This window comes from Amblyraja radiata, chromosome 15, assembly GCF_010909765.2.
Source record: "Amblyraja radiata isolate CabotCenter1 chromosome 15, sAmbRad1.1.pri, whole genome shotgun sequence".
In the NCBI taxonomy this organism is placed as follows: domain Eukaryota; kingdom Metazoa; phylum Chordata; class Chondrichthyes; order Rajiformes; family Rajidae; genus Amblyraja; species Amblyraja radiata.
In genome coordinates this window covers 29,332,206-29,355,995 of record NC_045970.1, presented here as the reverse complement: position 1 = coordinate 29,355,995, position 23,790 = coordinate 29,332,206, and the positions used below count along the sequence as shown (strand labels likewise).

The 23,790-nt window shown below is 41.5% G+C and overlaps 1 protein-coding gene across 1 annotated transcript in view; it reads left to right on the top strand.

Annotated features, from left to right (window-relative positions):
- gfra1 (GDNF family receptor alpha 1) overlaps nt 1–23,790 on the top strand; it is a 196,601-nt gene that overhangs the window by 115,895 nt on the left and 56,916 nt on the right. The gene's annotated exons all lie outside the window — the stretch shown is intronic.

The following is a 23,790-nucleotide window of genomic DNA, read 5'->3' as shown; positions in this document are numbered from 1 at the left end:
ATCTCTAAGCTAGAACTTGCCTCTATTCCTTCCTTCTGGACAGGACACACAGTTCTCAATCGAACCTACATTGGAATGTATATTAGAATGACTACCTTGTGGCGTCAGCCTAAACACGGGTCACTCATGCTCGAACCCTCGTCAGGAGATACAAGGGCGGGCATGTGACGTCATGGGCTAGAGGGAGTGTCCTGGTACTTAAGGTCATCTCACCTCGAGACCTTAAGGAGTCAACCGGTAGCTGAGCCTGAGAGAACAACCTCGCTCAGCTACAGCAACAACGTAATATAGTTAGCGCACCAACCTAACGAGCAAATAAAACAGACAATTGCAACTTCTCCCAGTAGAAGCTGGGTAACTGAAGAATAGTCACTCATGAAATATGTGCATAGAATCAAACTCTGTTACTTACAACAGTGTGGTTACCTAGCTTGGTTGATCATCAGCTCCAAAGTTATCAGTTTTATCCCTGGAACTGTGACAATGCATTCACTGAACAGTTGCTGTAAATAATTATCTGTCCATATCATTTGCACGTTTCAGAGTTGTTGCATATAGGTTTTGTGTAAAATGGGCAATATATCATATTGCCAGTTGGTTTAACTGAAGTACCTTACTCGGATGCCCTATCTGGGTCATTCATGTTTATTGCTGATGTTGTATTTATCTGCAGCAGTTAATGAGTGGAATAACGTTAATCAACCTAAGTAGCTGGTCCAGATAGAACGTTTCAAAATCAAACTTTAGCATTCCTCTGAACTTAATTTAGATTTAGTGTTAATAATTCTGCTTAATGTTGACACTGACTGATGGCCCACTGTTAGCAGCTGTCTGAGTCAAAAACATTGACAAATAAATCAATTCCGAATGGATCAGGAAATGTTTATCACCTGATCATCTGACCTGGTTTACACACTTCACTGCTCTCCTTAATAATGCCGCGGGTGCTCAGATGAAGGATACTAGATGAAGAAGCTTTCACTCAGGTGGATATGATGTCCTAGGACTAGGATTGGGAATCATGGAATTGGATGATGATCTCCCCTAAGCTACTAGCTGGAAGTACAACTAGCTTTCTGCATTCATTTAAGCTTAGATCTTCAAGTATGCAAGGGGTAATCATTGCCCCTCTGATCTTTTCTCTCCAATGTTCAAAATATGCCATCCTATATGATTTTCTGGTTTTACTAACTCAAATCGAGATTAATCAATATACCAACATCGCAATAACTGGAAAAGAAAAATCAGCCCATTGATGGTAGTCACCCACCCAGCATAGAATCCTAACTGACAGCCCTAATTCCTGTTCAGCTCTCTGAATCACATCTTCAGTAGGTTGCACCAGGGTTTGGCAAGGACCTTAGGACTGCATCATGTCCATTATTTACAACAGACCATACTATCTATTTTAGATGATCATCAAGAACAATTACAAGATCCAATAGCTGGTCAGGATATGTTAGGACTCAATAATACCTTTTTTTAAACTTGCTGGAAATTTGAAATAAAAGCCTTGAAGGGAAGGCCCGAAAAACCTTATTTTGTCCCTTGTGGCACTATATTCTCCATATTGAATGCTTACACTTATTTGCCTTAGCCTTTGGGCTCCAAAATTAATATAATTGACCATTTCTTAGAATCATAGTCATACAGCATAGAAACTGGCTCTTTGGCCCAACTTGCCCCATTGATCTCATCTAAGGTGTAAGTTGTCCCTCAATTCTTATAACACCATTGGCTTTTATTTTAGTCATCTAGGGCAATAGTTTAATTTTTGCAAAGTGAGTCAAAGTGACATGAGACAGTTTCCTGAATACTGTTTTCAATTATACAATTGTTCAGGTGCAGCTTCACAGTCTGATGGTGCAATTTTCTGACCTTTTAGGTACTTTTGACATTTCTTATTTCTAGTAAAAATATAATTAAAACTGCTGATTCGTCTGAATGGAATCAATGGACAGTATTACCATTAATTTCTTCTCAAATGGATCAGAAAAGGACTGCTTTGGATACCTGAATTTTAAACTTTTCCCTATCATATATATTGATAACTTTGAGGGAAGCTACCAGTCCAATTAATTCCACCGCATCTTTGGAGCAGTTAGGATATCACTAAAATATAGCTGTATCTAGGAAGTGCTGATGGTTTTATTAAAGAGTTAATTTTGAACACAACATATCTAATTTTCAAAATATAAATAGCCTGCAATAGGTACTTAAAGACCAAAGATGTGCCAATTTATTCCATCTTGCTTATGGAAATATTTGTTTAATGTAACCATTTGCTTGGTAGTCTTTGAGGTCAATGTATGCTGCTATACTTGTTTCACAGGATTGAGTGGATAAAAATCAATATTTTGCTCACTGCTGTGACTATTCTTAGTATTTAGCTGTTTTTCTCTTATAATGCTTTACTAAATGAGAACTCTCAGAGCAATTCATATAAAATCCACCAATCTACATTAAGGACTGGAAAATACATATTTCTAAGTCTCTATGTAACAGAGGAGACTACTTTTTCTCGGGAGATCTATAATAGTCTAAGAATGCCATTGTCGGAGGCAATTGTTCTGCTGGTGTCCCCATGATCAAGAAATGTGCGCAGTGAAATCTACCTTGGATTAGGAAGATGCGATTAATGTATAAACTCATTCTGTGGAATGGTCTATTCACAAGGATTATTTACAAATTCTTGCACTTCTACAATGATCACTAGCTACAGACAATGCATAATATGCACTGTTTTAAATCACATCTCGTGTATTGGAGCGCTTCTGAAAATCAAAGATGAAGTTACATGAATCATGCCACATAGTTTGTCGATGGGAAAAATAATGGTTCACAACATTGTTTCATCTCCGATTTGACAAGAAACATGAAATAATGCTGAACACTGAGGTAACTGCGGCACATCATACACCAAAATGATCCTTCCACTTTGTTGAAAACAGATAAGAGGTAATTACTGAATGGACTTAATTAACCTTTGGCCCAAAACAATATATCTATAAAGAGTAAGTATTACACTGCAAAAATCTAATTTAAAGTTATTGATATTTCAATATACCTTTGTTCAAAATGGCTTGTTTTTAATGGTAAAATAGTCTTAACGAATAGCTTTAATTATGAAGCTTTAAATACAATACAATCAGAACTTTCAATTAGGTTGAATGTATGTCAAAGTGATGTTGGCATGAATTATCCTATTATAGAATGTCTCACAAAATGGTCAAATAATTCTACTAATAATTTTTCAGCTGTCTGCTGGCCACAATTCTATGACATGTAGTCGTTATTGGATTTAGATAGTAATATAAATGGGAATGAGTAAGGTATAGAAATCTTAATGACTTACAAGCACAGCTCAACTTGAAGCCTCATTTTTAGAGAAATCTGAAGGAAGATTAATGGGCATGTATTAAATTACACTTGTGGGTGTCATATATGCCCTGACCCTAGAGAGTTGGCTTTAATCTAGAGACAAAACCCATTAAACTTCGTTGCTAACTTTGCTTCCAGAATAGATTAAACAGCTTAGTGAGAAATTAATCTAAAATATCAGTTTTAATGGTGTGGCAGAGTGGTATTGCTGTAATTACATAAGCTTACCATTTTTCTTGTTCTTTTCATCCAAAATAATTTGACAAGAAACATGAGATAATGCTGAACACTGGATGATTTATAATATATGTGTGTAACACCAGAAGATATAATGATACTGGGTACAAGTCCCAACATAATCAAATGAACCCAACACAAATGTCTTTCTCTGAGTCTAGTTGAGTGATTATTATGGAAGTTTGAACTCAGGAAATGTAGTGAAGATTTTTAATATTAGTTTCAAAGAAAGTTATTTATAGAATAGGCTTTCACTGAAATTTAATTCAGATAAACATAATGCTGGCTTTAAATATCCTTAAATTTAAAAACATTGTTATTTGTCATAATATAAATTTTTCAAATTGAATAGTTCACTATTGAACTCTCGATGTTTTAATGGGTATTCTTTCTATTACCCACAAACCAAATCAAACTGGAATACGTAGAATAGAACTACAGATGCTGGTTTAAATCGAAGTTAGACATAAAATGCTGGAGTAACTCAGCGGGACAGGCAGCATCTCTGGAGAGAAGGAATGGGTGACGTTTCGGGTCAAGAAAAACCTTCGTCAAACTGGAATACTTTTGGTTTTAATCATAGCTTGAGTCCTTCCAGTGGCAGCACTCTTTGCTTCTTTGTCAAGATACAACAGTAAGGCACCAGCGTTCACAGCAGCACTACCATTGATCATATAGGTGTCAATATCTGGTACATCGTTAGAGTTTTAATAGCACTGTTTGACACATCTAGGAAATTAAAATTGCAGACCAATTAATGTTGTCAAAAGGGCAGCTCTCATCTGGCTAGGCAAAATGTTGGATTTGCATCAATGATAACTGACGAGACAGAAAATATAAAGATGTATCATAGAATCGTACATCACAGAAACAGTCCCTTCTGCTCAACTCATCCATGCCAACTAACTTGCCTATCTAATTCCATTTATCTGCATTTGGGATTTATCCTTCTAATCTTTTCTTATCTAAGTGCTTGTTCAAAGGTTTTATAAATGTTATGATTGCACCGGCCTCTACCATCTCTTCAGACAGGCAGTTCCTTATTCCCCACTTCCCTCTGTGTGAAAAACCTGCCTCTCTCATATTAAACATATGTCCTCTTGTTTTAGACTCCTACCCTTGGAAAAATAATGATTCTTTATCCTATCGATGCCCCTCATGATTTTATAAACCTCCGGAGGTCACCCCTCAATCTCCTGTGCTCCAGCAAAAGCAGTCGCAGAATATGCAATCTCTCGCCTTGTGACTAAAACCCTCCATACCAGGCAACATCTCGGTGAATTTTTTCTACACACTATATTCCAGTGTGGCCTAACCAATCCCTTGTACATCTGTACATGACGTCCTGACTTTGCCTGTGAAGGCAAGCAAAGGAAACACCGTTTCACTACCCTATTCACCCTACCTTCACCATTTTCAGGGAGCTAGGAAAAATCACCACAGGGTCCTTGGCACTAAACACCTCCAAGACCAAGGAGCTGATTATTGACTTCAGGAGGTCCCATTCTGGAGAATACGCCCCAATCTCCATTTATGGGGAAAGTGTGGAGAGAGTGTCCAACTTTAAGTTTCTGGGCACTCACATTTCAGAAGACCTCACATGGTCCACAAACACCGCCGCGCTGGTCAAGAAGGCACAGCAACGACTGTTCTTCCTGAGGACATTAAAAAAGACTGGTCTGCCCCAACAGCTGCTGACAACGTTCTACCGCTGCACCACAGAGAGCATACTAACGTATGGCATCTCTGTGTGGTATCTCAGCTGCACGGAGGCGGAGAGGAGAGCTCTTCAGCGCGTCGTCAACAGAGCGCAGAGGATCATCGGGACAGAGCTACCAGCCTTGGAGGGCATCTACCACACGCGGTGCCTCAGGAAGGCCCTCAGCATCCATAAGGACTCATCACACCCCTGCCACGGTCTGTTTCAACTACTTCCCTCCGGCAGACGTTACAAGGCCTTCTACGCCCGAACCTCCAGACTCAGGAACAGTTTTGTCCCAAGAGCTATAGCGGCTCTGAACCGGCCCTAATGAGTGCCCCCCCCCACCCACCCCCTTTGGACAGTCTCCCTCAGATGGTCACGTCAATCAATTCAGCTTGTTTATTTATGTATTGTATTTATTTACCTTTCTCGTACATCAGTGGAGCTGCACAATAAATCTCGTTGCACTGACGTGCAATGACAATAAAAGATATATTATTATTATTATTATTATTATTCTGTACATCAATGCTTCTAAAGTTCCTACTCTTTCCTCTATATATCTAGCCAGTATTAGACAATGTAAAATGCATTGCTTCATATTTATCTGCGACCATTATGCCCAGCTTTCCAGCTAATCTATGTCTCTCTGCTTCCTTAGGTAAATTTACTCTGTCTGCAACCACCAAACTCTGTGACATCAGAAAACTATATTATCTGATCACAGGCATTCTCATCCAGCTCATTTATATTTATCTGACAAAGGTTTTGGCACCGATCCCTGTAGTAAACTACTAGGTACAGACTTCGAGTTTGAAAAACAATCCTTCACTGCTAATCAGTCAGAAGGTACCAGACAAAAATGTTGTCTGTCCGTTTCCCCCCATGAATACTTCCTGATCTGCTGAGTTCCTCCAGCACTTTGCTTTATGCTGACAATTCCAGTATTTACAGTATCTTGTGCCTCCACCATAACCTTTTGCCTCCTATCACCAAGCCAATTTTGCATCAAGCTTGGCAAAATACCTTAGATCTCATGTTTCCCAACTTTCTGGGCAAGCCTGTCATGGGAAGCTTTGTCAAAAGCTTTGCTAAAGTCTCAATAATCTTTTTTCAATAGTTTCCCTGGTGTAGACATAGGGCCCACCAGCTTGTAATTTCTTAGCTCATCCCACCTATCCTTCTTGAACATGGGGAAACCGTTAGCCACTCTCCCATCCCCAGCTACCTCACCCACAGTAATCACTTCCTCTGATTCCCAATACACACTGGTATAGATCTCATCAGGCCCTGAGGATTTGTCCACTTTAATGTGTGTCAACATTTCTATACATCATCCTTCCTGATACATAAATGTTCCAGTCTATCCCTGTACATGTCCACTAACTCACAACGTATTTCCCATCCTTCTCCCTGGTGAATACTGACAGGACAATTTCATTCTGGACATCATACACATCAGAATTTCATTCTGGACCTTGGCTCCACACAAAGACTCACCTATTGGTTACTGATGTGAACTAAACTTTCCTAGATACCCTCTTGCTTTTAAAGTATTGATATTAATAAAAGATTATCTGTGTTACCAATAATCAAGTGAAGATTGGTTTGATCCAGATGATATCACTTTTGTCTTTGAATTGGAACATTGTTGACTCAGACTCTACCACAGTGCAATATTGAGAAGGTATCGTCTTTTTGTCGCAAAGTTAAATCAAAACTGCACCTTCTGAAAAATTCAGTGACAATATTTGAGGAAAAGCTGAGAATTCCCCCCACTGTCCTGGTCAACTGTCCGTCAGTCTTTACCACCTCAAATAGGCAGCACGGTCTTTTATTGATTTGTAACTTCTGGGGTCATGTTGCTGCATTTAATAAGCATGGCTGCACTTCATAAAGTAATCCGTTACTTGTGAAACATTTTGAAGCATCCTTTGCACATTATTCGCTGTATAAATGTGAATGCTATTTATTTTTCAAAGCAGTTAATCACCAACAGGACAGGACCAACTATGTGTGGGTTTCATGACTAATGATGTTACCCAATCATTTCCTTGCATCGGCAGCTGAAATCACAAACAGATTGAAAGTTAAGCTTGCTAGCAACTCATTCCCTTAAAACAAATCCTGTTAGCCAACCATTCAAGAAGAGGAGTTATTGGGCTTAAACATAATACTTTAAGAGTTGTACTTGACGTTTCTTCAGGGAAATCAATAGCCGTTGCAAATATGGATTTTGATGCAGCATATCACAAGGCCATGAAGGTCTGTGGGGAGATAAAGCAGAATACACTGTTCCCACCAGAGTGCCCAATTATGTACAATTATACTAAATTGTTTGCCTGAAGGCTAAAGCCTATCATCAGTAGTCATCAGAACAATTCCTTTTGGGCTGGTGACGATAAATGATACGGCTGTTCGGAAAACTCATGAAGGCATCTTTAGTCTCTAGAGAGAATATAGTATACAATTGGCATCTGACCCAAAAAGCCATAAATCAGAACCCATCTGCATGGTGGCCGGTAATGCTGAGCCTGCATGGGCCGGAAGGAGGCCTTCCTGAACATTTAATATGAGGAAGTGGGTTGTTAGGTAATTAGGCCACGGATATAAACATTAGTAATGTTGAATACTTAAATTCCAAGGTTTAAGGGAATGAAATGATCATTATCTTGGTGAAGCACATGGTGCCAAGAAGCATAATGCATCTTGGAATTTGTCCTGCCAATTCTCCCCAACCTCTTTGCAACTGCAAACTATCTTGAAACCTCTCCTTTCCTGTTCTGATGAATGGTCTTTTCCCTGAAATATTAACTCATTTCTTTTTCTGCAAATGCTGCCTATCCTCCCGAGTCATTTTAGTATTTTCTGTTTGTCTTCTTTAAAATGTCATGATGTTCTAACCACCCCTATACCCAACAATCACCTGATCGCTCATGATCAATCTCCTCACAATCTCACTTCCTGCTTGCTTTGGAGAGCTTCCTTTCAGCACTCGTTTACCCATTCCTGGTGCACAAAGAGTAAACGCAAATGAGCTCCTGCTGTTAAATCTGCCAGGTCTTTATTTTCATTTCCAGGTTTTGCAGGTGCAAGGACATTCTCTACTCCCTCCATTAAAATTGAGCTCTTGGTGTTTCATTGCTCATTTGTACCACCTGTTCTATTTAAAGGAGATCCTTCCAAACCTGTAAACTACACACAGCCTCTCAAATAGTGATAGCCGTCAAGGCATTTGCTCAGCTTGCTGGAAGGCCAATTGATTTGGGAGTTTGTGAATGAAGAAATTCCATTTTACTCATGTTAGAAGTCAGAAAAAGCATGTTTGAGAACATGGTTTATTATAAAGAACAAAGGCGAGATTTAAAGTCTACTTTACTCTTAAACACTTCCGAAGAACCTGGCATGGTTCTATATGGTTTAATCTAGCATTTTATCTTGAAATTGTTACATCCATCCTAGCCGCCAAGCTTATTAACAGCATTATATATTGAATATTGTAGTAAATTTCACTTTGAACAGTTTGTATCCTTAACAATTCTGAAAGTATTGCAGCACTCACTTCTTTAACAAGTTCTTCTATTTAGATCTTCAATTAAGCATTTCTAACAATTTAGATGATATGTGGCTGGCAGTTCATGTTTTGCCGCTTCCAGATCCTTTCACTCTGATGCCAGACGTTTAATTAGGAAACCAGTGCCTTGAAATTGGATCACATAGCACCATGCATCAATTTCACTGAAGGATTATTTGTGTAGGAAAAACCCAGAACTTATTGCGAGTTTGCAGTTTCTCTCCAGGGTTCTTCTGTGCACTTCCAAGATTTTGGCTGATTTCCAATCAACAATAGATGCCATAGACCACTCATGCAGAAGCAATGCCCCACATGCTCTTGCTTTCAAATTACTTAAAGGAAGCCGAAAAAATCACCTTTATGGAGCCTAGGGCTGGAAACTCACTTCCTTTTGGGCAATATCTTCTCCCATCGGGTTAACTCTCCCTTAGACCTCTCACATGTCTCTATTTCACCCAGCCAAGCTCATGACCCTGAACCAACTCACTGCTGAATCCAATCACCCACTCTCCCCTCCAATCCCATTATAGTCTATCACTGTGCTTTGCTTTTGGTAAGCTTCATAGTTTTCTTTGGCTCTACCAACAATGTCCTAGAAAGCTTTAGGGCATCACTGCACAGTCATAGAGTCGTACCATGTGGAGACACGGACTTCAGACCAACTTGCCCTCGCCGACCAATGTGCCCCATCTACACAGGTCACACCTGCATGCCTTTAGCCCATATCCGCAGCTTCCCTCCCGGATGAGCTAAACCACTTCTAGGCTGAGGACCATATCCCGACCATCATGGAGGACAATGTGCGCCGGTCGCTCCAGAGAATCATCACTCGCAAAGTGGCCCGCCCGGACGGTATACCCGGTCCCTTGCTGAAGGCATGTGCAAGTCAGCTAGCGAGGGTGTTCACCGACATTTTCAACCTCTCGCTTTCCTGAAGGGCCTGTTCCACTTTCACGACCTAATTCACGATCTTTTTTACTCGTGGACATTTTTCATCATGTTGAAAAGACGCCCTGACCTACTTGATGCAATGAGTACCTACGACTAGCATCACAACCTAACTACGACCTACCTACTGCGAGTAAGCGTCAAGGGCAAACTCGGCAAAAGTCGTGAATTAGGTCGTGAAAGTGGGACAGGCCCTTCAAGATCCATCCCCACCTGTCCGAAAACCTCCACCAACATCCTCATACCCAAACCCGCGACCCATAGCATCAACGACTGGCGACCCATAGCATTGACACCCATCATTAGCAAATGCTTTGAGAAGCTAGTCGAGGACATAATCTGCTCCTCACTACCCAAAAGCCTGGACCCCTGCCAATTTGCCTAACACCCCAACAGACAACGCCATCGCCCACACCCTTCACACCGCCCTCACCCATCTGGACAAGAGGGACACTTATGTTAGGATGCTGTTCATAGACTACAGTTCAGCATTCAACACAATTGTGCCCTCAATGCTCATCAGCAAGCTCCTGGACCTGGGGCTGAACCCCGGCCTGAGCACCTGGATCCTGCATTTCCTGACGAGCCGACCCCAGGTGGTGAGGATTGGAGACCACACCTCCACAGCCATCGCCCTCAACCTCGGCGCAACTCAGGGGCGTGTCCTCAGCCCCCTCCTGTATTCTCTGTACACTCATGACTGTGTGGCCCAACATGTCGCCAACACCATCGTCAAGTTCGCGGATGAGACTACAGTCGTGGGTCTGATCACCAACTGGGACGAGTTGGCCTGCAGAGAGGGGGTAGTGGCCCTGACATGATGGTGCCTGGCCAACAACCTCTCTTTCAACCTCGACAAGACCAAGGAGGTGATCGTCAACTACAGGGGGGGGGTGCTTCAAGTTCCCCCGCCCCCCATCAACATCAACGGTGGAGAGGGTGGTGATCTTCAAGTTCCTCGGTATCCACATCACAGAGGACCTGACCTGGACCACCCATATTTTCACCATCACAAAAAAGGCGCAACAGCTCAGGCGACTGAAGAAATTCAGCCTGAACTCCCGGGTCCTCAGAGATTTCTACAGAGGCACCGTGGAGAGCATCCTGACAGGCTGTATCTCCACCTGGCACGGTAGCTGCACCAGCCACACCCAAAGGGCCCTGCAGAGAGTGGTGCGGACGGCCCAACACATCACCAGGTGCGAGCTGCCCTCCCTCCAGGACATCTACTCCTGACGGTGTGTTGGAAAAGCCCTGTGGGTCATTAAAGACCCCAGCCACCCGGACCACGGTCTATTCTGCCTGCTGCCCTCAGCATCAGCTCCCATACCACCAGACACTCGAACAGCTTTTTCCCCCAGGCAAGCAGGCTGCTGAACCAACCAGCCCTGAAACTCACCTGAACTGGACTGTCTTTAATTTAATGTTCACTTTATAATTTAATGCATGCACTTTATAATTTAATGTTAAATTTACTGTACGGAATCCTCCAGCGCCAGATATTCACACAGGATTGTACCATGTATGGAACAGGCGTGACAATAAACCCCTTGAATCATGAATCCTTGAATCCTATCCCTCCAAACCTATCATATCCATGTACCTCCCCAAATGTTTCTTAAATGTTGTGATAATATCTGCTTCAACTACCAACTCCAGCAGCTCATTCCATATACCTACCACCCTTTGTATAAAAATTAGTTGCCCCTTAGGTTCATATTAAATCTTTCTCCCTTCACCTTAAACCTATTAGATAAAGGTTAGATAAACCTTAGATAAGACATGCTTAACTCTTGGCCAGAGATAACTGGAATATATCTCCATAAAGATTGAACACGCATGCTCTATCTGCCAAAGGGAAATGGTGCCAGTGTGAATTTCTTGGTAATCTGGGAGGAAACTTTTCAACTTGCTAATAGGTTTGTGCAATTATAAAGTATCTGACTGAGAAAAAAATGAAAGCGATTAAAGATTGCCTTGATTGGTCCAGCTGGCACCTTGCATGCCATTAGCTGTCATGACTAATAATATAAAAATTAATATAATTTTGAAATGGAAATTAGCAGGAACTCTACAGAGGGAATACTGTATTGAAAGCTCATATATAAAACTTAGCACCAGGAGAAATAAGTTAAATAATTTTAATAAGTCCCTTTATTTTTAGATTGTTGATCCAGCAGTGATAATACTTTCCGTGATGTATTCTTCACTTGCAATTACAAAATTAACTTACTTGCCAAAAAGTCTGAGTGCAATGCCCTCATATTTTTTAGCTTACGTTAGCACAAATCGTTCCGTTGCGTTTTTTTATTCATCAATTTTTTACCTTTATAACATAAGATAAAATGGAGGCGTACTGTAATACAGCAGAGAATCATATGGTCCATTTAATTCTATAGATAGCTAGTAGCAACCTTCCACTGAGACTAAGACCTTATGATGATATAGAGTTTATGCACTTTTATTTATAGGGGTGAACATTTGGAATGACAGAGGGTGTCAAATTGATGTACTATTATTTGAAAGGAGGGGTATCTCTTGATATAATTACTATTATTATGGCCCAGGGCTGCCGCAACCTAGGAGAAAGCTTTATAAATAATGTGTAGCATAAATGATTTCCGTCCAATCTAAATAAAATCTTTAGGTTAATGTTAGTCATTGGCAGGGACACGTTATCTTGAAATGGAAGTAATAAATTAGAGATTGCAGCTCTCTCACTGCACTTTTACCATCTTACTACTTGGTTGTCAGCAATAGCATTCCGCTTGATTGATCTGTCTCAAGACAATGATGGATGGTTTTACTCATCGCGTGTCAAACGTTTAAGACTGTGGCATTCTGCGTATGAACTGACACACTAAACTAGCGTGACTGTCTAAATACCTAAGATGTGGGCTCAGACACATTATCATTCTTGATTAGTAAGGACATGAAAGCGTTGCGGGGAGAAGGCAGGAGAATGGGGTTGAGAGGGAAAAATAGATCAGCCATGATTGAATGGTGGAGTAGACTCGATGGGTCAAATGTCCTATTTCTGCTCCTATGTCTTATGATCTTATTATCTTAAATGTTCTATCTTTTTACAATGCTTTATAAATCTCTACCTCCATCTTGTCCAGATTTCTTTCTGCCTGGAAGTATTAATTACACTTCTGAAAACAATTGTATGCCTCTAAAAATAATAGTCTTAACACACTGACTATTCTTTGAAAATAACTTTGAATGTGCTTTTGGATGGGACCATTCCAATTCTTCAGCATGTTATGTGGATAGATCTTGCTGATCCTGTCTCCTCCCCCCCACCACCTTTCCCTCCGAACTCCGGTCCGGTCCCGACCCCCTGTGAAACTGAAGTGAGCAACAATCAACTGCCACGGATACAAATAATGTCATACACAATAAAGGGCAGATGCTGGTTGACAAAAGGTGAACACACAGTGCTGGAGTAACACAAAGATGCAGCAGAATTTTGGAAACATCATCCCGTCACCCATTCCTTCTCTCCAGAGATATTGCCTGTCCCGCTGAGTTAAAGAGTGCCCACGGTAGACTCATGAGTCACTACGGTAAACTCACGGGCTACTACGTTCTTACAACGAGTTTAAAAGTTTTACATTTTTACTTCAAGAATAAATTTGACTTGTGGAAATCTTTCATCATGTTGAAAGATTTTCACGGGTTAACAAGTTTCCCGAGTACCTGCCGTTAGCGTTACGAGTTCCGACGTTCCCGCTACGTTAATCCCACGTGATTACCACGAGTTTGATTTGTTTTAATCTCGGGATCACTCGTGGGTGGACTCGCACCGTGAGACAGGGCCATAAATAAGCTGGTGTTTTTTATTAAGTTGAGAACACAGACATCTAACCCACACATTAAGCCGCTTCCTTCTGAAATAACTTAAATTAATTTCTTGCCTTAAATCTCTGTCATCCTCTATGATGGACTCCTGTTATGTTTTGTTACATCTTTGTATTTCGAGTTCTTCGTTATTAATAACAAAAAGGCTGAACAGAATTTTTTTCTTCGTGTAATTCAATGCCTGAGAAACCATTTATATGATCAGCCGAGAGTATCCTCCAGAGTCCGCACACACACATTGAATGTAATTTTTACCATGTCAACTGGAAGAGACAAAGACGCTTAGAGATTTAATTACAAGAGCCATGACCTTGTTTTATCAGATTTAATACAAAATTCTTGTGAGATTATTGGATTGGAACATAAATTTGAAAAATGGTAATTTTAAATGGAGCTCTAAAGTGACAGTAAGATCCGTAGCATTATAGCTTTTGCTTTTGCAGCAGTTCACAGTGAGCCATTACCTGCCGGAGTACGATAGCCCTGGTAGAAAGAAATGCAATTAATCTTGTATATATGCACAATAAGGAAGCAGACTGCTGATTCAATGTAATGCTGCTGAATAATAGAAACACCCAAAGGTACCAATTAAATCCAGGAGTACTTTGTTGCTGTTTTCTTAAATAACTAAATGCAGGCTTAACATCTTTTCTCCGTTATATATACAGTATGTGTGCCAAGAAATTGGGCGTGTTTGCAAGGTTTTGTGGTGCAATCAATGCTTTAAATTCACAGTAAAGCAAGTAAATCACACAAAGGGTGGTGGGTGTATGGAACAGGCTGCCAGAGGACGTAGATGAGGCTGGGACTATCCCAATGTTTAAGAAACAGTTAGACAGGTACATGGATAGGACAGGTTTGGAGGGATGGGGACCAAACACAGGCAGGTGGGACTGGTTTAGCTCGGACATGTTGGCCAATGTGGGCACGTTGAGCTGAAGGGCCTCTTTCCACACTGTATCACTCTATGACTCCATGACTATATCAACTAAAATACCCAAATTAAAGTGTCTACAACTCTTTTAGGCAGCTGGTAGTGCTGCTGCCTCAAAGCACCAGAGATGCAGGTTTGATACTGACCTCAAGGGCCATCAAGTGTGGAATTTGCATGTTCACTCAATGACCACATGGGATTCGTCCGGGTGCTGCCCTCACCAAATTAGTTTAAGGCCTTCCGAGTAATAGAGTCACAGAATCAAACAATGTGGAAACAAGCCTTTCAGCCCAACTTGCCCACACCGACCAACATGTCCTATCTATACTAGTCCCACTTGCCTGCAATCGGGCCATATCCCTCTAAACCTGTCCTATCCATGTACCTGTCCAAATGTTTTTTAAAGTTGTAATAGAACTTGCCTCCTCCGGCAGCTCATTCTATACACCCACCACCCTTTGTGTGATAGAGGTGTTCCTCAGATTTTCATTAAATCTTTCCCTTTCTAAGATCTAACATGAATAAACATACCAGCAATGATCTTTGTGCCTGTCCAGTTTAGTTGTGACTAATCCTTCTTATACAGATCTTACCTGTCCTAAAAACAATCATAATGATCGAAGTAGCAAAAGCCCTCCCTCCTGCACCAGCTCTTTAGCCACATATTGATCTGTCCTACCTTCCTATTTTTACCTTCACTAGCTTGTGGCACAGCAAATAATCCTGAAAATATGCTCCTGGAAGTCCTGCTTTTTAAACTTCTGTCTCACTCCCTAATCTCTCTTTACAGGACCTCATCCCTCTTCCTGCCTACATCATTACTACCTATGTCAACTGCAACCTTTGGCTGTTCTCTCTCCCCCTCCAGAATGTTCTGTACGCAATCCGACTAGTAGCAAGGAGAGGCAACCTAACATTCTAGAGTCTCGTTCTCGGGCTACAGGAATACTTGTCTGTTTCCCCTGCTAACAATTTCCCCACCACTACTCCTCCAATTAACTGTTCCCTCTCCTGCTGTGCTTCAGAGCCAGTCGTGGTGTCACACATGTGGCTCCTTCAGCTTTTAACTGAGGAGCTCTGCAGCTGCCAAAACAACACACCTATTTGAGAGAGGAATGACTATAGAAGGTTCTTGCACAACCTGCCTGAACTTACTACTCCTCCTCATGGCCACCCATCTGCTTTCTTGCCATGCCTTTGGCATGACCAACTTGCTGTACGTAACATCCATTACATTTTCCGCATCCTGGTTGTTCCATAGTACATCCAATGCAGCTCCAACACGTACAGAACTTGTTGAATTTTGTCAACTAAGCTTTGAGTATATTCTTTCAGTTCAGTCATGCTGCTAGACACAGCATCTCCTCACTGCCAGATCACTCTATGATATCATTAGCATTCACTGATAAAATAAATGTTTCCAAAACAATAATTAAGTAAGGCATCAGAAAAATGTTAAATGTAATGACAGTTGAATTAATTAGCTATCATGCTAGCAGTCAGTGTGGTAATATTTGCCAGGCATGTAATGTATTAGGCACACCAGGAAGGTATGTTTTTAATGCCTTCTCTTCACTAATTTTGTCCATCTGATTCAGGGTAATTAAAACGTACTTTAATACTAGAGGAGGAAGAAGAGAAAATGTTCCTTGGACATGCAGATTGCAGAATCCCTCCAAGGAGTACACTTATTTATTATTCCTGATTCTGAAAGTTTGCTGTTTTGAAAGAAAACTGAAGCCTCTATCTACAGTATCTATCAAAACCAAGTGACAATCCCTTCTGAGTTACCTATATCTGATGGAACATTCTCCAAACTTTTGATGTAGAAATCAAAGAATGAAAAATCACAGTGTTTGTGGACAATAAGACCATTCGACGTGTTAACACATTGAAAAGCTCTCTGATTGAAACAATTTATTTTCCATACCCTTAATGTTTTGCCTCTTCACATTTTTATCCAACAGTATTAAAGGTCATTGATCTGAAAAGTTCGGTTTCTCCATCCATTAGATGCTGCCTGACCTGCTAAATATTTCTTGCATTTTCCATTGTTCTATCAAATATTTATCCATCTGCTCTTTGACACTGAATATTGAATCTGCTCTCACTCTGCTTGCTACTAATGTATTCAAGATAAACACAAATACTTCCAGATATTTTGCTCATTAGCAAATCTATGTTCGGAGCAAAAAGCTGCAGATGATGGAAATTGGAAAAAAAAGCAGGAAAATGCTGGAAGCATTCAATGGATCAAGCAGCTTCAGTGGAAACAAGCAATGTTTACCTTGTGGAGAAGAGGAAGAGGTTGAGTTTAGTTTAGTTTAGAGATACAACATGGACACAGGCCCTTCACCAAGTCTACACCGACCATTCATCACCCATTCACACTGTTTCTATGTTATTCACTTTCTCATCAATTCCCTACTAATTAGGAGTAATTTTACAGAGGTCAATTAACTTACAAAAATGCATGTCTTTGGGGTGTGGGAGGAACCCGTGCCAATTCCATGGAGACAACACCCGAGGCCTGGATCAAACCAGGGTCATCCGGCACAGTGAGGGCAGCAGCTCCACCATCTAGTCATTCTGCCATCCCAGTGTGGTGAGAACAGGGAGAATATCTATGATAGGTTCCAGATCAAAGTTGTCAGTTCCCAATTACTTTACAAACTGGCAATGACAGAAGAGAAAGAAAAGAACAAATTGAAACAGAAAGGTACAGCCATGTGTGTGGAGAAAGAAATAACAAGAAAGGGTTGGTTGGTTACCTGAATTTGTTAAACTCAATATTAAGCTCTAATGGCTGCTCCATGCTCAGACAGAAAGCAAGCTGAGGTTCCTCAAGGTTACATCAGGCATTGGTGGAATATTGTAGGAGGCCAAAAGCAGAGAGGTCAGGGTTGGAGTGAGACAGAGAATTAAAGTGAAAGGTAAACTCCAGTAGTACAAAAACACGGCTTACCACCAATGGCAATTAGAAGTGGGCGATAAGAAAAATATTTAATGCAAATTAAAACACGATCTGTACTGTTACAATGAAGTCAAGGAGTTAAATGAGGCGTGTGCTGGGATTGCACTAAGCATAGCTAAAAATGAGAGACCAATGTGGTGAAGCTTCTGCACAGGAGTACATGCATGCCAAGCAGTATAAACCACATGCAAGACACAGAGCAAAGCTACCTCAGTCAGCAGATCAGGTCAAAACTCTACAGTCTGGCCACTTCCAGTTGTGAATTTCACTACACTATTAAACAGCTAATGGGAGGAAGGGGCTCCAAAGAGATCCCCATCCTCAATGACAGTGGGACCCAGCATGCTATTTACAGGGCTAAAGTATTCTCAGACATGACCATACAGATATACTGCAAACTGTCCATCTCAGTTCCTCCTGAGATCCCTGACACCACAGGAGCCAATCTTCAGACAATTTGATTGACTCCACATGATATCGAGAGATAGCTGTGCACACCGAGAAGAGCATGAACTATAGGACAGGACGACATTTGAGCTGTGGTACTGAAGGCCTGCACTCCAGAATCTACCATGCCTCTTGCCTAGCTGTTCCAATACAGTTATAACACTGGTACCTACCCGATAAGGTAGGAAAATTGTCCTTTCCACAAGAAACAGGACACATCCAATCTGACTAATCATTGCCCACTCTCACTTACAAGCAATGTGATGGGAGCTGCCATCAACAGTACTATCAAATGGCATCTATTCACCAACAACATGCTGGCCGTGTCCAGATTAGGTTTTGCTAGGACCAGATGGCCCCATGTCTCAAATCTGTATCAGTTCACACATGGATCAAGGAACTGACTTCCAGCGGTGAGACAAGAGTGATTACTCTTGACATCTAGGCAGCCTTTCATCAAATCTGGTACAACTGAATTCAATGGGCAACAAGGGATAAACACCCCAGTGATTAGAAACATATCCTACAGCTCATCTGTAACCATAGCATTCTTGGCATGCCATCATACTTTCTAGAATTAGAGCTACGATAATGAACTTAGAGAATCATATCATGCCTGCCTTTACCCAATTATTTGTAGGTAGAGACAAAGGCATGCATCCCCTGGCTTGTCAGAGATGATTAAACTGGGGAGATTATTGTTTGTGAAACATTGATAGCAATATGCCATCTACAGCAAGACTTTTAGACTAGTCCCAGGTCAGGGATGACATTGTCAGCGGCTGTTACTGTGAAGCTTTAGCGCACTATTCCCTTCCTTCCAAACAAGGGCAGATAGCTGTCAAATCTCACAATCAGAATTTTCAAAGCTTCAAGCAGGTGAAGCGCACATTGTTTGTCAGGACAAACTCCTTAATTTCCCAATGGAAACCAGCCGACAACCACAAGACAGCCCTGCATTCTGTCGAATGTGAAGGCTTCTCGGATGGCATTTGATTCCATAAAGGAATCATCCTTCATTTTCACCCTTTCCTTCCATTAGTGCATAGCTGATCAGTGAGTATAGAACTAGTTAAAGAAGTACCTTTAAAGCGTGTTCCGTGTTGTTATGCAGGCAACACAGCGGCCAGTTTGTAGACTGCAATGTCCCAGAGAAACATAATTTGCTTTAGTGGTGTGCATCGAACAACTTGAAAGCTCCTGATCTTTTACATTGTGCTGAACATGCAGGAATAACAATTCTGGTTACTACTACTGGCTCCAGCTTTTTAATCTGAGCATTTAACAGCCAGCAATGGACCATTAGAGTCGAGTTGGGGTGAGGCATGCACCTCAACCACTTTGTTAATATTGTTAACCATGTAAGTGGTTAACTAAAGCATGGAACTCTGGACATAAAACTGAAATTGCTGACAGGCTGCCTTGACATGCATATCAGAGTCCTGCAGCATTTGTAGGTAGGATCAAGCCACCAATTTGTAGGTAAAAATAGTAAGATTAAACGAGAACTTACCAGTTTGAAGTTTGATCTGTATTTTATGAGGAGTTACGATGAGGGATTACGTTAAGAACCCGCTCAGCACGCATGCGCGGCATACTTCAAAGCAGCGGTGTGGAATCACAGATAGACACAGTTATTGAAGTAAACATAGTAAAGACAAGGAGACATCAGTTTATCAGCTTGACCCATATTATTGAGGGTGGGAGCGGAGGGCACGTAATCCCTCATCGTAACTCCTCATAAAATACAGATCAAACTTCAAACTGGTAAGTTCTCGTTTAATCTTACTATTTTACTTCGGAGTCACATGAGTGATTCCGTGAAGACTTCAAAGCTCTGTGATTTCAAACCGTGTAACAGGTATTATTTCACGCACTGCCGAAGTCCTTGAGGGAGGAAGTGTGTTACCGTAATCAACCAATGAATCTGTTTGTAGAAAAACACAATGGTATTTTTTAACAATAACAATAAAGAAATTAAATTGCTCCCCTGGGCTTAAATTAAATATTTGCAGTATGTAAAATCTTTTCTGCAAATAAAACAGGTTTTGCCAACGGCTTATTATAGAATTTCTGAACAGTCTTTCCCCCCACCATCCTGCTGTAGCCAGGATGTGATCTATAAGCACGTCCATTCTTTTAGCCGTCGACGTGGATGCTGCCCTGGTGAAATAAAATTTGTACATGTTAGTGTTTATCCCAGCAGTTTTTAGCACCTGCTTGAGCCATCTCGCAATGGTTTTGCTCGTCACCCGACCAAAAGGTTTTTTATGACTGACCCACAAGGCTTTTCATCTCCCACGAATATTTTGGTTGTGTCTATGTAGGATAGTAGGTGGGTCATGGCACATAACCGTGGTTCTGGCGGGTAATCCCGGAATTCCACGACTGGATTAGGTGTTCCTGGTCTGCTCTGTTTGATCAGTCTCTGGATAACGACAGAGATCTGGTCTGGAGCTGTGAGCATGCTGTCCAGTTGCAATAGGTGTAATGACTGGACCCTCTGTGCAGATACAAGTGCCATCAACATGAGTGTTTTTGAGCATAGATTGTTCCAGGTTGAGGGATCTGGCTGGTGGCCATCCCCTGAGGTATGTCAGGACCACACTGACATCCCATGTATGGGTGTACCTTGGTCTAGGGGTTAGAGTTGTAAATACCCTTCATTAGTTTGACCACCAGCGGTTGCGACCCCATGGCCTGTTGTCCTGGAGCTGATTTTAAACAGGCAGGCAGGGCAATTCTAGCTGTGTTGATGGCTCTGTAGCTGAGTCCTTCATCGTGGTGAAGGTTCGCCAGGAATTCCAGTACGTTGGTAACTGTAGCGGTTGAATAGGTGGTTCCTGTATCCAAGCTGTACTTCTCCCATTTTTTGATGCTGGACAAGTGCTGTTATGATAATCCCAGTCCCAGAAGAGGTTTGTGCAGAATCTGCAACCCAGGAGTTTGATTTTTTTTTTCATGGCACGGGTGGCTTGCGCCCGACACTGGGTGTTAATAACTCTGGGTCACTGGGGAATACCATCGGAGCTTCAACAGCCATGTCATGGAGTATTGGGAACCATGGCTGTGTAGGCCAGTCGGGTACTATCAAAATACCTGAAGCAGAGTCCATTTGTACTGTGCGTAGTCCCCAACTGATGAGGCAGAAGGGAAGAAATGCATAGAAGAAGAATTTCCCCAATCCAGCGCGAACGCATCTACCGCTGCTGCCTCAGGGTCTGGTTCCCAAGCGACATACATAGGTACCTGGTGATTTAGCCTTGATGTAAATAAATCGATATCTGGCATGCCATATTGCTTGATAACTTTTGCGAAAACATTTTTTGGGGTTTTAACATCCATTCGATGTTGTCATTAAATTTACGTGACCTGGTGTCTGCCACTGCATTTAGCTTACCTGGCAGGTAAGTTACTGATAGCCAAATATGTCTTTGGACACACCATTGCCAAATTGTGTTGACCAACTTGTCGCATGATACCGATTTTATGCCGCCCATATGGTTAATGTAGGCCACCACCGTAGTATTATCTATTTGTAACCGTACATGCAAGTGATGCATATTTATGCATATGCTTTTAAACCATAAAAGTCACCCAACATCTCTAGATAATTAATGCCCAGTGTAAGTGGTAACGATGACTCTGGGTTAGTCCATCTACTACTTGTGATGGATATAGAGTTAGTTGCTCCCCAGCCTTGAGCACTGGCATCTGTTTGGATAACTGACGTAGGGTTAGTGATGATAATAGGCTGAAACTATGCCAAACGTTCTCTTGGCAATGTTACAGTCACGTAGACTGAATTAATTGTGAAGCCCAAGTAGTCGATGATAGTGGATGGCTTCAACTTAGATTTATCTGGATGTAAGACAATCCAAGGGTTTTGAATAACTGTTTGGTAGCTGATACAGCTAACATAGTCAATTCCATGGTCTTGCCTACCATTTAAGATATCATCAAGATATGCCATGACAATATGTTTTTGTCTTCTGAATATTGTCAGAGCTGGTTTTAGTGTCTTGGTGAACAATCTTGGGCTGATGTGAACCCATTGGGTAACGCTTTAAACTGCTATAGCTGCCCCATCCAGGTAAATTTCAGGTATCTGCGATGATCCTTGTGAATGGTACTAAATAGTAAACATCTTTAAGATGAATGCTTGCCATGAAGTATCCTTTGGAATTTAGTTGTTTGGCAGTAACAACCGGTTCCATTTTGAAATGTATGTACTTAACAAACATATTTAGTGAAGTTAAGTCAATGATGATGCGACATCCACCATCTTTTGCCGCGCATGCGTGCTGAGCGGGTTCTTCACGGAATCACTCACGTGACTCCGAAGTAAAATCGGATGTTACATCTGATCACAAGCACATACCATCTTTCCAGGTAGTTCCGCAGGAGCAATGGTGACCTGTTTCCACTGTGCTGCTGTGGATGCTGAGATCACTGATGAGGCCTATGTGGGAATTACAGATCTTCCACAGAGGTGGCAGGGGAGGCCTGGCAGGTTGGGCAAATTAGTGGTTTGTTAGGTGCTCTTTCTTTGTGCTCCTGTTACATAGTTCTCACTGTGATCCTGTTAGTTCTAGTGCATTTACAGTTCTAGGCATTCCTAAGAGTCCATGGAGATGTCATATGTCTTCCAAGAAGCTTTTTTTTAATGTGCACCTGTAAATCTCTTCTTGTGACAGAGCTCTAATATGATGCATGTGTCAGAATTCTTGTGTCGGGTCTGTAAATAATGTGGCTTGCCCCTTGGAAATGACCAATGTAACTTGGCCATCAATGGTGGGGATGTTGGCCCGGGAAAGGACATTGATGTTGGTTCACTCATCCATCCGGTTAATTTGGAGGATTTTGCTTAGACAGTGTAGTGGTATCTTCTGTGTGCCACGAGATGCCTGTTGTATGAAGCACATCAGAGGGCATGGATGGTCTACCATCTGTCGATCCTGAGTTTATTGAGTCTGAGAACTTGATTTTCAAATAATCTTTTTCTCAATTAATCATCGAATCAATGTTTAGTACATTGAAGGAGGTGGTGAAGATCACCTGAACCTCAGTGGTGAAGTTATGAGGTTCACCAGCGATGTCAGCCTTGGAAATGCCCATGTATTCCAGGATCCTTTATTGTGAGAGAACAATGTTGTTCAGTGAAGCAGGTTAGTGGAGGACCTTGGCCTTGCATCTGTTGAGTACAAAGCTCCAGTCTGTCATATGCATCAGTGAATGAATCGGCAGTGGCTTGGCGCTTCGCCTCCATGTGCTTACAGACGCAAGCATTACCTGTCTAATATAGCTTCATCACCGAGGTTCACAGGCTCATCATTCTGCAGAATCATCACTATATGTTGAACAGCTCCCATTAGTTCCCATTAGTTCAAGAGTCAAGGGTGTTTTATTGTCATGTCACAGATAGAACAATTAAATTCTTACTTGCTGCAACACAACCGAATATATAATCATAATAGGTAATATAACAAAAAAAACTCAGAAAAACCCCCCAAACAATAACAGTGCAATAATAATAATAATAAATAGTCTATTGTAGTTCATAGCTTATGAGGTTGTAGTGTTTAATAGCCTAATGGCTGTAGGGAAGAAGCTGTTCCTGAACCTGGACGATACAGTTCTCAGGCTCCTGTACCTTCTTCCCGATGGCAGTGGTGAAATGAGTGTGTGGCCAGGGTGGTGTGGGCCTTTGATAATGTTGGCTGCCTTTT